This window comes from Marmota flaviventris, chromosome 12 (genome assembly GCF_047511675.1).
Source record: "Marmota flaviventris isolate mMarFla1 chromosome 12, mMarFla1.hap1, whole genome shotgun sequence".
NCBI lineage: Eukaryota > Metazoa > Chordata > Mammalia > Rodentia > Sciuridae > Marmota > Marmota flaviventris.
The window spans coordinates 97,801,405-97,818,210 of record NC_092509.1 but is presented as its reverse complement, the minus strand read 5'-3'; positions in this window follow the sequence as shown (position 1 = coordinate 97,818,210).

Genomic DNA, 16,806 nt, shown 5'->3' with positions numbered 1-16,806 from the left:
TGTATAAGGAACTCCAAAAACTCAATTGCAAAACAGTCCCAAATAACCAAAGTTTAAAATGAGCAATCCATCTAAATTAAACATGGTTCAAAAGAAGTTATACAAATGGCCAACAAGTACATGAAAAAACATCATGGGGAAATGCAAGTCAAAACCACACTGAGCTGTCACCCCAGTAAGAATAGCTACTATAAAAAAGACTAAAGATAGGACTTATGAGGACATGAAGAAAAAGAACCTTTGCATACTGTTGGCATAAATGTAAATCACAACTGTTATTTTTAAAAAAGCAGCATGGATGTTTCTCAAAAAATTAAACATGGAACTGTGGTATGATCCAGCAATCCCCAAACTGGGTATATGGCCAAAGGAAATGGAATCAGCATGTTGAAGAGACATCTATACCCCCATATTTATTGCAGCATTATTCACAACAGCCAAACAGTGGAAACAACCTAAGGGTCTATGAATTGAAGAATGGATAAAGAAAATATGGTACAAATACACAGTGGAATACTATTCAGCCATAAAAAGAGATGAAATCTGCTGGGCACACTGGCAGATGCCTGTAGTTCCAAATACTATGGAGGGTAAAGTAGAAGAATCATTTGAGCCCACAAAGTAGAGACTAGCCTGCACAACACTGCAAAACTCAATAAAAGAAATCCTAGTGCTGAGTGAGGTGGAGCATGTCTGTAATTCCAGCGGCTCAGGAGGCTGAGACAGGAGGATCAAGAGTTTAAAGCCAGCCTCAGCAAAAGGGAGGTGCTAAGCAACTCAGACCCCCATCTCTAAATAAAATACAAAATACGGCTAGGGAGTGCCCCTGAGTTCAATCCCCCCTAAAAAAAAATCCTGAGCATTTGCACAAACAGATGGAACTGAAGATCATTATGTGAAGTGAAATAAGGCAGAAGGATGCGTAACCACATGGTATCACTCATGCGTGGAATCTAGAAAATTCTTTCTCACCAGGCATGGTGGCACATGCCTATGATCCCAGCATCTTGAAGACTGAGGCAGAAGCATTGCAAGTTCCAGGTCAGCCCCAGCAACTTAGCGAGGGCCCTACACAACTTAGTGAGAACTGCCTCAAAATAAAAAGGGCTGGGGTGTAGCTCAGGGGCAAAGCACCCCTGGGTTTAATCCCCAGAACCAAAAAAAAGTTGATCTTATGGGAGTTGGTAGTTGGGAGAGGTGGGCGGAGGGTCACTAGATTAGGCAGAAGCAGGAGCGCTGCTGTGTGATCGCTGGTCAGGTGGCCATGATAGTAATGAACTCCACCTTTCAGAAAAGCTAGAACATGTTTTCAAAGTTTTCGTCATAGAGAAATGGTGTTTGGGGCTGGAGCTGTGGCTCAGCAGTGGGGCACTTGCCTGGCGCATGTGAGGCCCTGGGTTCCATCCTCAGCACCACACAAAAACAAAATAAGGGCATGCTGGCCATCCACAACTGAAAAAAAATCTAAACATGATGCTGGAGGAGACAAATACGTTTAGCCTGACTTGATCAGCACGTAGTGTGTACAGGATCAACATTACATGGTACCCTTTATGTGTAGGATTTTTATGTGTCAGTTAAAAAAAAGATGATGGAGAACCATTACCGAGGCCGCAGGCTGAGCGGGCCGTGTGCACCCTGGCCTTGCGCCTGCTCCCCTGCGCTTGGACCTCATCCTCCAGAGATTCTGACTGAATGGGTCCCCTGTGGCTCTAGTGAGCAGCAGCTGAGAACTTGTGTGTGGGAGCATGAGCCCAACTGCCCACAGGAAGAAATCTGGGAGCACACGACCTTTATCAGTCATTAAAACTTTACATTTAAGAGCGGTGATTCTCAAGGGAAGGGGTCAGACAAGCAAGCCCGCTGCCTGGGTGAGGGGCCCCTCCTGCCCACTTCCTCTCCCCTCCGTTCCTTCCTCTCCAGTGCCTGAGGCAGCCAGCACCGAGACACAAAGAGGGTTGTATCCCTCAGACACACCAGCCCCACGGGATTGAGCTGCAAACCATTGTGCTACAAAGTCGTTTTTATTTTAAATAAATGAAACGGTAGTGATAGGCTGCAACCTGGTTTTGTTTATCTAGTATCTAAATTCTACACTTACCTCCCCTGTTGGTTTTTCCCTGCTACCTATTGTTAAGATCTAACCTGGGGGTATCATATGCTTGAATCACTGCATTGACTTTTCTTGCTGCAGCTGTTCTGACGATTGAACACAGCAGAGCTCTACCACTGAGCTGCATCCCTAGCACTTTCATTATTTATCAGGACCTTGCTAAATCGCTGAGGCTGGCCTCAAACTTGCAGTCCTTCTGCTTTAGCCTCCACAGTCACTGGGATTACAGGCATGTACCACTGCACCAGTCAGATGGCTTTTTTCCTCTCAAAATAGTAGCCTAAGTTTGGACCCTCAGGGTGTGTTGAGACATTTCCATCATGGAGCTTGAACGTGGTGTGGGTGACTGGGCTGGATATACTGCTACTATTGAAATCTTAATATGAAACCTTAACAGACTGAACTTCCGGTTGTCTTTGAAAGGAGTCAGTAGGAGTGTCAGGGTGGTTTGGTGCCACAAAGGGCACTGGCTGAGGATTGCTTGGTGATGCTGCCCAGGTATGCGCCAGTTTTCTTTAGGATGGATATAGCTGAGCTATTTAAGAGGGAGAGCAAGGCAAAAGCAATGTGTGAAAAATCTCTTTGCGGTTTTCAATGCAGTTTTCAATCCTGTACTTTCAATTGAAAGTGCAGGATTCAACTTGGGTTTTGTAAGTACAGGATTTTGATGCCTGAATTACTCCTTGGGGTAGACTTGGTGAGAAGAATGTTTCACTAAAGCTATAATTTTTAAAAATTATTTTATTCCAAATGTCATATGGAGTTCTTCTTTAGAGAGTAGGTTTTGCTCTTTGTTTGCCACTAGGTGGCGCCCTAGCACGAGCGTTCTGCTGCCACGCAGGCTGCTGAAATCCTTCCTTGAAACTGCTTCACAGCACTGTGTAGTTTTCAAGTTGGGAAAGTGGTTTGGCACTCACTTCCTCCAACATCCCTCTTTTTATTTGAAAAAAACAAGTTAAATGAATTCTAAAATGATGTCTTGGAGTAATTCTCATGGGGAGATCTTTTTACAAGTCTCTAATTTTTCCCTATAGGAAACTGCCAGAGGGCTCCTTTTTATAGAACTTGAAGATTGTGTATCTGTTCCTTGATGGTAGTGGAGAAACACCTACACGCCCCCAATCACCCTGGGAAACTGCAAATATGAATTCTGCCTTGTTCCATTGAAAAGATTCTTAGAAAAAAATAAACCTTGCCATCTTTATTTCAGATTTTCCAGGCAAAACATGTTTCTACCTCCTTCATAAATTTCTATTGTTAAAAAAAAAAATCCCACTTTCAAAAAGAAAGAAATAAGAATACTCTCACAAAACAAATTTAGGCAAAATTTTTTTCTTTAAAAGGATTTTCTTGGGCTAGGGATATAGCTCAGTGCTAGAGAATGTGCTTTCCAAAAAAGAAAATAATATTTTTTTTTATTTAAGGGCATCAAAGTTTGTATGTTTGCCTTGACTTCCTCAAATCCTCAAAAATGACCCAGAATGCCTGCAGGAACTCTGCATCCTCTGCTATAAGACTATTTGCTCTCCAGATTCTCCCAGAGATGGAAAGCAGCTGTTCACCCGGGAGCCTTCACTCCCAAGTGAAGACAAGCAACTCACGGGGAGCAGAGGGGGTTTCGGCCCACCTGAGAGTCACTACTTGCACAGGGCTTTCCAAATTGCAAAGCCAGAGGCAGCTGCCAACAAGTGTAGATACATGAACAAAAAAAACCTTCCTCGGACAGGGGAGTCACTTCATAAGCTCTGCACCCCGTCCACTTTCTGGAAACTCTGCATTTACAAAAGAGAAGACTGGCACTCACAAGAGCATTGCTCATAGAATAAGGGATTTATGGAGTTCACATAATGTTCCCTAAGCGTGCTTCATGTAGATTATCTCATGTAACCACTACAACACCACTCTGGGTAGGTACTATTATTACTCCCACTTGACACTATAAGGAAATTGAGGCACAGAAAAATTAAGTATCTTGCCTTCATTGTGGCAGAATTAATATTGTCAAAATATTAATATCCATTTACTTATTATATGCCACCCCTTTTACATATGTAATCTTTACAGCACTCCTATTACTATTCCATTTTTATAAGAGGAGACTCTAAATTTGTTTTTTAGTTGTAGTTGAACACAATACCTTTATTTATTTATTTTTATGTGGTGCTGAGGATCAAACCCAGTGTCTCATACGTGCTAGGCAAGTGCTCTGCCACTGAGCTACAGCCAGAGCCCCAAGAGGAGAATCTTGAGAATAGAAAATTAATTTCCCCAGAGTCACAGCTAGTTAGTGGCAGTACCCAAATGTGTGGGATTTCGCCAAAGAATTGCCTAGATTGTTTTCTCATTATGATTCTCTTCCCTCTTTTTTGATTGTTTCTTTCTTTTTTTGGCATTGGGGATTGAACCCAGGGCCTTGCACATGGGTACCAGCCCTTTTTAAGTTTTTTTATTTTGAAACAGAATCTTGCCAAGTTGCCCAGGCTGGCCTCAAACTCAGGTCCTCCTGCTCAGCCTCCTGAGTATCTGGAATCATAGGTCCTATTCCCTCTTAAACACATTCCAGTCCACCCACACCACTCTCCTGAGTTGCTCCTGTCAAGGTCTCTGCTGACCTCCACGGAGCTGAATCCACTAGCCTGTCCCTAGTCATCCCACCTGACCTGTTGACACCTGGGTCACGCCTCCTCCCTGATGCCCTTCCAGGACCTCTCATTGGTTGACCCTGGAGGTCTTCTTCTCTGGCTCTCCCTCTTTCCCCCAACCTCCTGATGCTCAAGGGGGCACCAGGCCTGATTCTCTCAGGAAGCTCCCCCAGCCTTGTGGTGCCAAGATCATCTCTGCTGAGGGCTCCCATATTTGCAAGATGGGTCCAGGCCTCTTTCCCAAATTCTAGACTCAAGTGCCTTCATGACCTCTTCACTCAGATACCCAAATGACCCTTCAACGTCCAAGGTGGAACTCATGATCCTCGCCCCATCCTGCACCCCACTGTGCCACCTAGAGTCTTCCACAGCCGGGTGGACGGCAACTCCCTCCTTCACAGGCCAGGTTCCTCAGAGTTGTCACTGATTCTGCTCTTGCACACTGCACACCCATCAGCCAGCAGCCCCGCTGACTGTACCTTCAGCTGACTGTACCTTCAGCGGTGGAGTCCGACCACTTCTCCCCACCCCACACCCTGGAGGGGTAATCGCCTGCTCAGCCTGGGCCACTTCGGCCTCTGCTGGTTTTCTGCTCATCCACTCTACTCTCCACAGGTTTTCAGAGAGGTCCTTTCAAGCTCCAGGTCACACAGGATCCCTTCTCTGCCCAAGACCCTCCTGGGCCCCTGGTCCAGAGTCCTCACAATGGCCCACAAGCATTGCCAAATACAGCACAGGAGGCCCAGTTAAATTTGGATTTCAGATAAATAGCAAATAATTCTGCAGTATATCTCCTGTCGTATTTGAGACATACTTAAAAATCATTCTTTGTTTTTTCTGAATTCAAATTTAACTGGGATTCCATTTTTTATTTGCTCAATCAGCAAGGCCCTGTAGGATGTGCCCCGTTACTGTTTGGTCTCACCCCACAGCCTCCCCTTGCTCGTCACATTCCACCCACGCTGCTCCCTGCTCCCTAGTGCGGAGCTCCTGCTGTTGGGCCTTCACCTCAGCAGTTCTTCCTCCGCTCGGGCTTGTGTGTCCGTTTGCCCTGGCGATTCTGGGGGCAGGACCTGGGAGGGCCTCACACAGGCTAGGCAAGCAGTCCTTGCTGAGCTGCGCACACCCCCACTCATATTCTTTCTCCAGCATCTGCATCTTACCAAAGAGGCAGTTTTAAAAATTACTTTTTCTGTTTTAGTCAGCTTTGCATCTCTGCAACTGAAAAAAATGAAAAAGAACAACATAGAAGAGGAAAGGATTAGTTTGGCTCATGGGGTCAGTTCATGGCCAACTCAGAGCTCTGGACCCAAGATGACATACAGCATCAGGGTGGAAGGGCCCCTGGAGGAGATAAACTCAGGACAGGGCAACTGGGAAGCAGAGAGAGCTCTGCTCTGCCAAGGGCAAATATAAACCCTAAAGGCACGTCCCCAGTGACCTGCTTCCTCCACCTCAATGCATACCGTGGCCCTTTCAGATTGTTAGTTCCAAATGGATCAATCCACTGATTAGTTTAAAGATCTCAAAATCTGAACATTTTTTCATTGTCTCACACTTGAGCTCTTGGGGACACCTCATATCCACACCAAACCCCTCTCAAACTGCAGTGCCTAGTGTCACATTCCACTCCGCATGTAACTTCTACCGTGTAACAGAACTCGTTCTTTTCCTGTGTGTTCTCCATTCCAACACTAGGATACAGACTCCACAGGACTTATTTTTGTGCATTATAGAGTCCCGACAAGTTAGAATATAAGTATATAGTACATACTTGAATAAATGAATAGTTTCAGAAGCTACATCCTGGGGCTGGGGTGTAGCTCAGGGGCAAGTGCTAGCTTAGTGTGTGTGACCTTGGGTTCTGTCCCCAGTACTGAAAGAAAAAGAGAAAAGCCCGTGTTCCTCCCACTGTATTCCCCATTTCGACGTGTCCTATGGCAGATATTTGAAGACAATAAGAGCGTACGGCCTGGACAGGAGACTGTTGGCGGGGTGGGGAGTGGGCTTCCATCCCAGCTGGAAGGGGCCCTTTGTCCTGGGGCCTTCTTTGTCAAGCACAGAACTGTCCCCAGCTCTCTGCCAGGCAATTGCCACGTTCCCACACCCTCAGCGTTGCCGTCTATTTAACCACAACACTTGTTTATATTCCTTGGACCATGTCCTACGCTGAACTTGAAAGGTATGAGAATAAACAAGTTCATTGCTACCTAGAAGGACCCGGTGGTGAGGTTGAGGTCCCACCCAGCCTGTCTGTTAAAACGAAAGGGAATGGGCCCAATGGCCACAATCAGTGATCAGTGCGAAAGCCACAATCCCTCATAATCTCTCTGGTTATTCCTGTTTGGTGACCTCCCAAGAGAAAACCAGTGTGAATGCTAAGCAGGAGGCGGGAGAAGCATCTGCTCTGACCTCTCTGTGACCCCAGTGCAGCAGCTCAGCAGAGATGAATTAAAGCGAGGAAGCCCTGTGGGCAGCAGGCATCAGGCTCCCTTGACGCCAACAGGCAGGTGGAGCAGGGAGGCGGATTGCTGCTGACAGTCATCCTCCCCTAGAAAGCCCCAAGAGGGGGAGCAATCATCACAGCTGGGATAATAATGTTTACTCAACAGCTTTGTGTAAAGTTTCAACCCACTTTATTTCTGCCCTAGTGAATGTTCCTGAATTATCAATTAGAGAAATTACCATCACGATACACAATTGCTAGCAAGAAGAGTCTAGGGCAGTTTGCAGAGGAGTAGTAGTAACCTGGCTAAAGTGCACAAAACAGGAAGTGGGAAAAGAGTGTCTCTGGGGAAGGCTGGTTTGCAAAGTCCCTTTCTCATCTCCTTCCCCCCCACCGCCCGCCTTCCCAGTGGGCCCTCCAGCAGGTACTAGTCCCTAAGTCAGAGGGCTGTCATTTCCCAACTCAGAGACAATTTATGAGGGATCAGTTTAAAACAATCTGGACAATTTCCTGTGTCCACGGTGTCTTAGTCTATTTGTGCAGCTTTAACAGAACACCTGAGGAGGAGAAATTTATAAAGAAAAGAAATTTATTTCCTGCAGATCTGGAGGCTGGAAAGTCCAAGATCAAGTTCCCAGCCCCTGGTGAAGGCGTCTTTGCTGCCTTATCCCATGGCAAAATGACAAGAGAGCTCACGTGAGACGGAGGGAGAAACTGGGAGCTCTTTTGCTTCCGGCTTTACTGACGGATATGTAAATTTGTATATATTTAAGGTACACAAATACACTGTGAAATGATTGCCACCACCAAGCTAATTAACATAGCCATCACCTACATGACCAGGATGACCCCTGCCCCAGATTCTAGTACTTTGTTCCTCATTTCTGTCTGAGACTGCAACAGCATAGCCTTCACTGTCTGTATTTCTAACCAGCGTTCTGGTCATGGCCACTTCAGTAATCACTAAGAAGATTCAGGCTTTCCCTACAGCTCTCCCTCCTCCTAGGCCCTCATGGTAATCACTCTTAATGCTCCATTTATGGCAATCTAGACCTTTTCAAGCCTGGTCCACAAATCTTCCAGCTTCTACCTCTTAGTCAGCCCCAAAGCCACTGCTACATTTTCAGGTATTTGTTACAGCCACAGCTCCACTTCTCAGTACCACTTTTCTGTCTTAATCCATTTTCTGTTGCTATAATAGAATGCCACAGGCTGGGTAAGTTATAAACAATAAAGTTTATTTGGCTCACTTTCCTGGAGACCGGGAAGTGCAAGATCAAGATCACATCTGGCAAGGGCCTTCCTGCTGCTTCATAACACAGCAAGAGGGTAAGTGGTTTCACCTTCCATTACTATCCCAGCGGCAAGCAAATTTCACCATGAGTTTTAGAAGGGGACTGTTCACCATAGTGGAGACTGACAAGTCCCCAGGTCTGCAGGGTGGGCTGGCACACTGAAGTCCCAGGAGAGCCACTAGTATAGTTCTAGTCTGAGACCAAAGGCCTGAGAAGCAGAAATGCTGAGGGTGAAGGTCCAGTGTAAATGCCAGTAGATGTGAGACCCAGGAAGGGGTCATGTTTCAGTCCAAGTTCAAAGTTAAGGAAAAGCTGATGTCCCAGCTTGAGGACAGACAGGAGGGCCCCCAATTTATTTGGGGAAGAGTCAGGCCTTCAACTCATTGAATGAAGCCCCCACTGTAGGCAGAGCAACTGCTTTACTCAGTCTACGGATGTAAATGTTAGTGTCATCCAAAAGCCCAGAACCACCCAGCAAGGTTGACCGAATATCGGGATACCCCATGTCCCAGCTTAGTTGACACACCAAATCAACCTGATGAAATTAAGTTGGAATTTATCTGAACTGCCACTGGTTTAAGTTGTTAATTGAAATTCCTACAGCACCACTAAGACAACTCAACTGATAAAGGTCATTGAGATAAACCCGATGGTAACATTGTAGTTAATGGGTGAAAGACTGGAAGTCTTCCCCCTGTGCTCAGGGACAAGGCAAGCATGTTCACTTGTGCCACTTGTATTCAGCAGTGGAGTGCAGGTTCGAATCAGGAAAGGTAGACGGCTAAAGGAAATAAAGGGCATTTGGATTGGAAAGGAGAAAGAAAAGCTATCTCTATTTTCAGATAACATGATAGTCTATGAATGAAATCCTATGAAACACACACACACACACACACACACACACCCCATATTAGAACTAAAAAACAAGTTTTAACAAGGTCGAGGTTTCATCCATAAACAAAAATCAATCATACTTCTCACTAGCAAGGGATAATCTGAAAATGAATTTAGGAACTCAATTTCATTTGTTTACAGCATCAAAAATAGTAAAACACAGAGGAACAAATGTAAGAGGTCTGAGATGTATGTACTTAAAACTACAAAACATTGCTCCAATATGAGAACAAATCAGACCGTTCACATTTTCAGATTTCAAAACTCCCTACAAAGTATAGTAATCAAAACTTTGTGGTACTTGTGTAAGGACAATGTAAAACAATCATATAGACATGATGGCACAGGAATAAACCCGTCCATTTAGGGTCAATCAATTTTTGACAAGATATCAACATGATTCACAAGGAAATATCTTTTCAACAAATGGTTCTGGGACAAGTGGATAGACAGGCACAAAAGAATGACGTTAGACCCAACCTCACACCAAAATGGGTCAAAGACCTGATTCAAAAGCCAAAACTATAAAAACTCTTAGAAAACAACACAGACATAAATCTTGGTGATCTTGGCTCTAGTAATTATTCCTGGATATGATACCAAAAACACAGGCAACAAAAGCCAAAACAGGACTTTTCAAAAGAAAAAAATATATAAATGAAACTTCATCTAGCGTAATTACTTTTATGCTTCAAAGGATAACAACAAAAAAAGTGAAAAAGACAATCCACAGAATAAGAGAAAAATTTTGCAAATTAGATATATGATGAAGAACTTACATCTAAAACATATTACTAGATAACAAAAACACAAATAGCCAATTTTAAAATGGGCAAGGGATCTGTATAGATGTTTCTCCAAAGAAGACAAACAAAATGGCCAATTAAATGCATGAGAAGCTGCTGATATCATTAGCCATCAGGGAAATTCAAAGGAAAACCATAACGTAAGACTTCATTTCACACCCACTAGCATGGCTATAATAAAGAAGACAGATAAAAACAAGTATTGATGAGGATGCAGAAAATCAGAACCCTCAGAGACCCATGATGAGAATATGAAATGATGTTCCACTTTGAAAACTAGTCTGAATAAATACAGAATTACCACAGGACACAGTAATTCTTCTCTGAGTATACATACTCAAGGGAAATGAAAGATTATGTCCTTACAAAAACTTGTATATGAATATTCATGAAAGTATTATTCATAGTAACCAAAAAATAGAAACAGCCCAAGTGATCCACGGCTCTTGATGTATGGTAGAGACAAAATGTGCTTTATCCATACAATGGAATACTATTTAGCCATAAAAATGGATGAAATACTGACTCATGACGACTAAAGGGAGAGAAGCCAGACCACACATTGGATTTATAGGAATATCCAGAATAGGCAAATCCATAGAAATAGAAAATAGATTAATGAATGCCAGCAGCTGTAGGGAGAGAAGACTGGGAGAGATTGCAAATTGTTGTGGAGACTCTCTTTGGGGTGATGAAAATGTTACACGTTATGAATAAACTCAAAGCCACTGAATTGTACAGTTTAACATAGTGAATTCTAGAGCACATGAATTAGGACTCAGGATTTTTTGGGGGGGCTTTTTGTTTGTTTGTTGTTTGTTTTGTACCAGAGTATTTAAACACTGAACCACATCCCCAGACCCCCCCCCCGGTTTTTAGGTTGTCATTCTTTTTTAATTTATTCTAATTTGTTATATATGACAGCAGAATGCATTTCAATTCATATTACATATATAGAGCACAATTTTTCATGTCTGGTTGTACACGTGTGTTCATACGTGTACTTAGGGTAATGATGTCCATCTCACTCCACCGTCTTTCCTACCCCTTGCCTCCTCCGTACCCCTCCCTCCCCTTTGCCCTATCTAAAGTTCCCCCATTCCTCCCATGCTCCACACCCCACATCCCCATTTTGAATCAGCATCCTTATATCAGAGAAAACATTCAGCACTTGTTTTGGGGGGATTGGCTTAATATTATATTGTATTTTCTAACTCCATCCATTTACCTGCAAATGCCATGATTTTATTCTCCTTTAATGCTGAATAATGTTCCATTGTGTATATAAACCACATTTTCTTGATCCATTCATCTAGTGAAGGGCATCTAGGTTGGTTCCACAGTTTAGCTATCATGAACTGTGCTGCTATAAACACTGATGTGGCTGTGTCCCTGTAGTGTGCTGTTTTTAAGTCCTTTGGGTATAGACTGAGGAGTGGGATAGTCCAACCCTTTTTTGTATTTTACTTAGAAACAGGGTCTCACTGTTGCTTAGCGCCTTGCTAACTTGGTGAGGCTGGCTTTGAACTTGTGATCCTTCTGCCTCAGCCTCCCAAGCTGCTGGGATTTCAGGTGTGCTACACCATGCCAGACTAGGACTCAGTTTTTTAAAAAAGTTAATAAAAAACAAACTTTCGATGAAAGCAAAAGCCCACATCTGGTCAAACAGGGAAGTGCAGTAAGATATTGACTTTGCAGACTCCAGAAGAGGCCCACTGTCCAGTTTTCCGACTTAGTGGATCTACGGAAGGACAAGGATCTTCAAATTCTTGTAACTCCGTGAGTGTCTCCATGCCCTCTCCTCACTCTATCCTAAAACATGGCTAAGACTGAACCTAGATTTCTTTAGGTCCCTGGTTTTGATGTTCAGGACTTCCCAGTTGTTAGAGGACAATGTCAGACATCAGGATCAGGAAACCCAGATGCCACTCATCTTTAATCATTTGTACCAAGTTTTATCTTCTATACTCTAAGAACAATGGCCACCCACTTCTCATGGTTCACGAAGAATGCTTATGAAGAGTTTTATCACTGATGCTTCTTTTCCAGAACTCATGCCGACATCTCCACCATGTCGGTCATGTAGAGGAATTTCAAAGATGTTATTTATTTTCCCTTCACTACATCAATTTATGTGCAAACCCCCAAACCTTTAGGAATAAATAACTTTCTCTAGTAGTAGCTTTGAATTGTGTATAAATAAATAAATATAATTTAGATAAGGCTTAGTGTTGATTAGTCCAAAAGAAAATAAGATTTTGAATGAAAATTAGAAATCTCCTTCATCACCAAATGGCATTATGTAAGTGTGTTCTCACAGCCTCAGTCTTGGCCAGCGTTAGAACATGAACTCTCTGGGGTTGTCCTGAGAACAGTGGGTCCCAGAAAAAGAAGAATGACTTGTGACAAGAACCCTGAGGAGAGCCTCAGTCTGTTTCCATGATTTATGATCTTACCTCAGTAATGACTCCCACAATTTGGTTCAGACCACAAGAGGCCGTATCTGACACGGTAGCAGAAAGATGGGCAGCCACCGTCCCGCACTATCTTGGGCTCACAAGCCACACTGAGCTCATGAATCACCTTCCTTCCCTGCAAAGTTCTCAGCTGCTTCATTCCAGGAGATGAGTTTCCATCTGTGGCCAGGAACCAGGGCCAGGTTAGGTAAGACCTGAGTTGGCTCCAATTTCCAAGGACAGTCAACCTCAAGGAAGCGTGCTGCATACCCTCCCAGGACTATAGGGTTGATTTTTTTTTAAAAAAAGGCCAGTGTTCCCAAGAAAAACCCCTTCAGATTCATGAGTGGCTACTGACCATTTCTAATAAAACAATTGCTAATACACCTGGGTTTGGGAAGATGGGCAGAAAACCAAGATTAACCATGAAGGTGACCTGTGAAATTCACTAACCACCTGTCTCCGTAGGTAGGTCGGTGTGGAATGGCCTGCCAGAGGGAAAGGAGAGGGTGACTGACCCCTCGAGGTTCTCTGTCTTTGCCTACTGTAGGTCCCAGTGTTGGGGAACTTGGTGTAAGTATTGTTTTGATAACCAGCACATTCTTCTGCCCCTTATCCCAGGAGCAGTGGTGCCGGGGAGTGTTCCAGCAATGAGCAAAACAGAGTCCCTGTCCTCGGTGAGCTTACATTATCATGTGGAGAGACTCCAGATAGCCCTGGTGAACCCTATGAGGAAGACGAAACAGCCCAAGAAGGAGCAGCCACTGAGGTAGGAGGAAAACCAGGTGATCATCGTTTCATAAATCCTAGAAAACAGAGTATTTCAAGAGTGAGGAGTTACCAGCCATGTCAGGCTGCACAAGTGAGAGAGGGACAGAGTTGACAGCTGGCTTCTGCTAAGTGATGGTGATTGGTAATCATCTATTCATTTTGGTATTGGGGATTGAACCTAGAGGTGCTTCACCACTAAGCCCTTCTTAACCTTTATTTTTAATAAAATTAAATTACTTGTTAATATTTATTAAATTATCATTAATAACATTTATAATAGTAAAAAATTTAATATTATTCTGAGACGGGATCTCACCAAATTGCTGAGGCTGGTCTCAAATTTGCAATTCTCCTGCCTCACCTTCTTAAATCGCTGGGATTATTGGTGTGTGCCACTGAGTGGGGTGTGATTTGTAATCTTGATAATTGTTTTAGCAGGCTGCTCTAACCAAAAACCCAATCAAAATGGATCAAAGAGGGAATATGAGGACCATAACTAATCCTTTGGAGTAATATTGATCAAAAAATAGGTGGAAATCCAGGTGCGGTGGCACACGCCTATAATCCCAGAAGCTGGGGAGGCTGAGGCAGGAGGATCAAGAATTCAAAGGCAGCCTCAGCAAAAGCAAGGCACTAAGAAACTCAGTGAAAATACAAAAATACAAAATACAAATGGGGATGTGGCTCAGTGATCAAGTGCCCCCTGAGGTCAATCCCCAGTACCCGCTCCTCCCCCCCAAAAAAGGTGGAAAAAGAATAAAGTGAGGGGAAATGTAAAACAAGGAAGGTTTTTCCTAAAATATTCTATGAAGCCATGTTTGTATGCTTAGGAAATAATGTAGAAGTAAAAGGGAACTTAATTTAGGAAAGAAAGGGGATTTAGAAATAAAGTCTTTGAGGAGGTAAGAGAGGGTGGGAATAGGGCTCAAGAGGAGGAGGCCCAGGTAGAGGGCACGAGGAGGCTGGGCCTGGGGCAAAAGCTGGGCTGCTGCTCCTTCATGTTAACAGATGGCTCCCTGCACAGGATGCCCACAAACACGTGTGTGTGTGTGTGTGTGTGTGTGTGTGTGTGTGAGAGAGAGAGAGAGAGAGAGAGAGAGAGAGAGAGAGAGAGAGAGACTGACTCGTGGCAGCATGCTCCCATGCTGCTCTGCATCTCGTGTTGAACTTCCCAGTGGTGTGAGTTTGCTCTTCTGGACTTCCTTGTTCTTCTGACAGCTGCACCTTGTCGCCTTTGGTCACTCCACCACATTTACTTCTAATCCTCTATTAACAGACATTGGTTGTTTCCAGTGTTTTCTGGTTGTGAATAATGGTTTCATGGATGTACAAATGTGCTAGTGTACCTGCAGAATGAATGACTAGAAATGAAATGGCTGGCTCAAACAGGATGAACATTGGGAATCTTGAAAGCTATTATCAAATTGTGACTGATTTATCCCAACTTATTAACCCAAATGTACATTAGAGTTCTTACTTCTGCCTCATCTATTCAGTGGTATAATATTAAACACACATTAATATTTGTCAGTCTCATAGGTGAGAAAGTATATCTCAGAGGTATAATTTGCACTGATCTTACTATACATAAGGTTGAGCAACATTTCATGTCTAAAACCCATTTGTTTCCTTTTCTGTGAACTTTCTGTACTTGTCTTACTTACTTTTCTATTGAGTTACTGACCTTTTTTCAAAACAGGAGTTCTTTATGTATTAAGAATTTAGAGTTTTACCTATTATATATGTTGCAAATATTTTCCCAATTTGTGGCATATATTTTAGTTTACTTTTAATGCATCAAATTTCATGAATTTATATAATTTATATAGTTTCATATTTACTATGTCATTTATACATTCTTTTATCTATTATGTGAGTCCATGTAGTCTATTGCCTTTTTGTATGGTGTCTAGGTTTGTGTCCTGCTTAAAAGGTCTGCACTCTAAAATGATAAGAATAGATAAGAATGCTGGTTTTCAAGTTGAAGCCTTTGATGTATGTGGGATTTATTTTTACTAAGAAATAAGTTAAGGATCCAACTCAATATTATGACTACCCAGATTCCTAATGCCAGTTATTTGTTAAAACCGTCTCAATTGTTAAACTAAACTCCCTAACATGCCGTGAGAAATAGCGTTAAAGAGAAAGAGCATGCATTCAAGTAATTGTTGAATGAAAACAGAAGAATTCATGGACTAAACAGAACACTAGGACTGGGAGCTTTACAGAATAACCACTTAACAAAGAGGTGGCCCCTGTCGCCGTCTTCCTCTTCAACCCAGTTTACACTCTTGTCTTGGGTGACAAAATGTTCGTGGGCAGGCCCTCCTATGACTGAGGCTTGCAGCGTCTTCAGGGACTTCAGTGATCCTCATCTTCATTCCGTGCACTGATACCCCTGGCTGCCGGGTCTTCATTACCTGTGGGCTGTTCCCTTCCGAGCTGGGAAGTCCAAACATCCTGCTTTCTAACCACAGTCTCCCATCATCGGGCTCTGTGGTGCCCTTACCGCCAGCACACACCTTGGCCCATGCACACCCTGGGCTTTGGCCTTCCTGGCCTTGCTCATCAGCTTTTCCTGCCTTTCCCATCTCTCCTCTCCAGTCATTCTAATCACGCTGGTCAGCCCCGAGTTCCTTGGGATGGGTTCTTTGGTTTTGTTTGTTTGTTTGTTTGTTTAGTCTTTTTATGCACCTGTCAGTCAAAACTCAACCCTGGATTAACATAAATGCCTTCTCCGTTTACTTTGGTGAGAAATCATTTACTATGGGGGAAAATGTTGCATGCCATAAAACTGGTGCTCCTAAAAACTGAAAGTCCCCATGCTCAGCTGTATCCTCAGCACAGCCTGACAATCATATTCATCTCTGTCCCATTCTTACACCCTCTACTTAGGATGTTCCCACTATCCTCTAGTCCCTTGCCTCTTCTCCATTCCCACAATGCCCCACCAGACAGTCAGGGGAAGTGGGGATCACTCTGCTCTGTGTTGGTATAACAAAATCCCTGAGACTGGGTACTTTATAAAGGAAAGAGGTTTGTTTTGGTTCCCAGTTTCAGAGGCCCAAAAGCATGATACTGGCATCAGCTTCTGTGAAGAGCCTCAGGGTAGATATGGAAGAAGTGAGAGGGGGCAGGAAAGTAAGAAATCAGGCTGAGAAAGCCAAACCCTCTTTATAACAGCCTGCTCTCAAGATAACCCAACCAATCTTTCAAGTTGGGCACTAATCTCTTTCAAATGTGGTACCCAATGATCCACTAGCACCCCCTCCTCTTAAGGTTCCATGGTCTTTCAGTACCATCACATGGGGACCATGCCTTCAGCACAAGGACCTTGAGGGACAAAGCACAGCACTCTCCCTATTCTGCAGCTAAAGAAACTG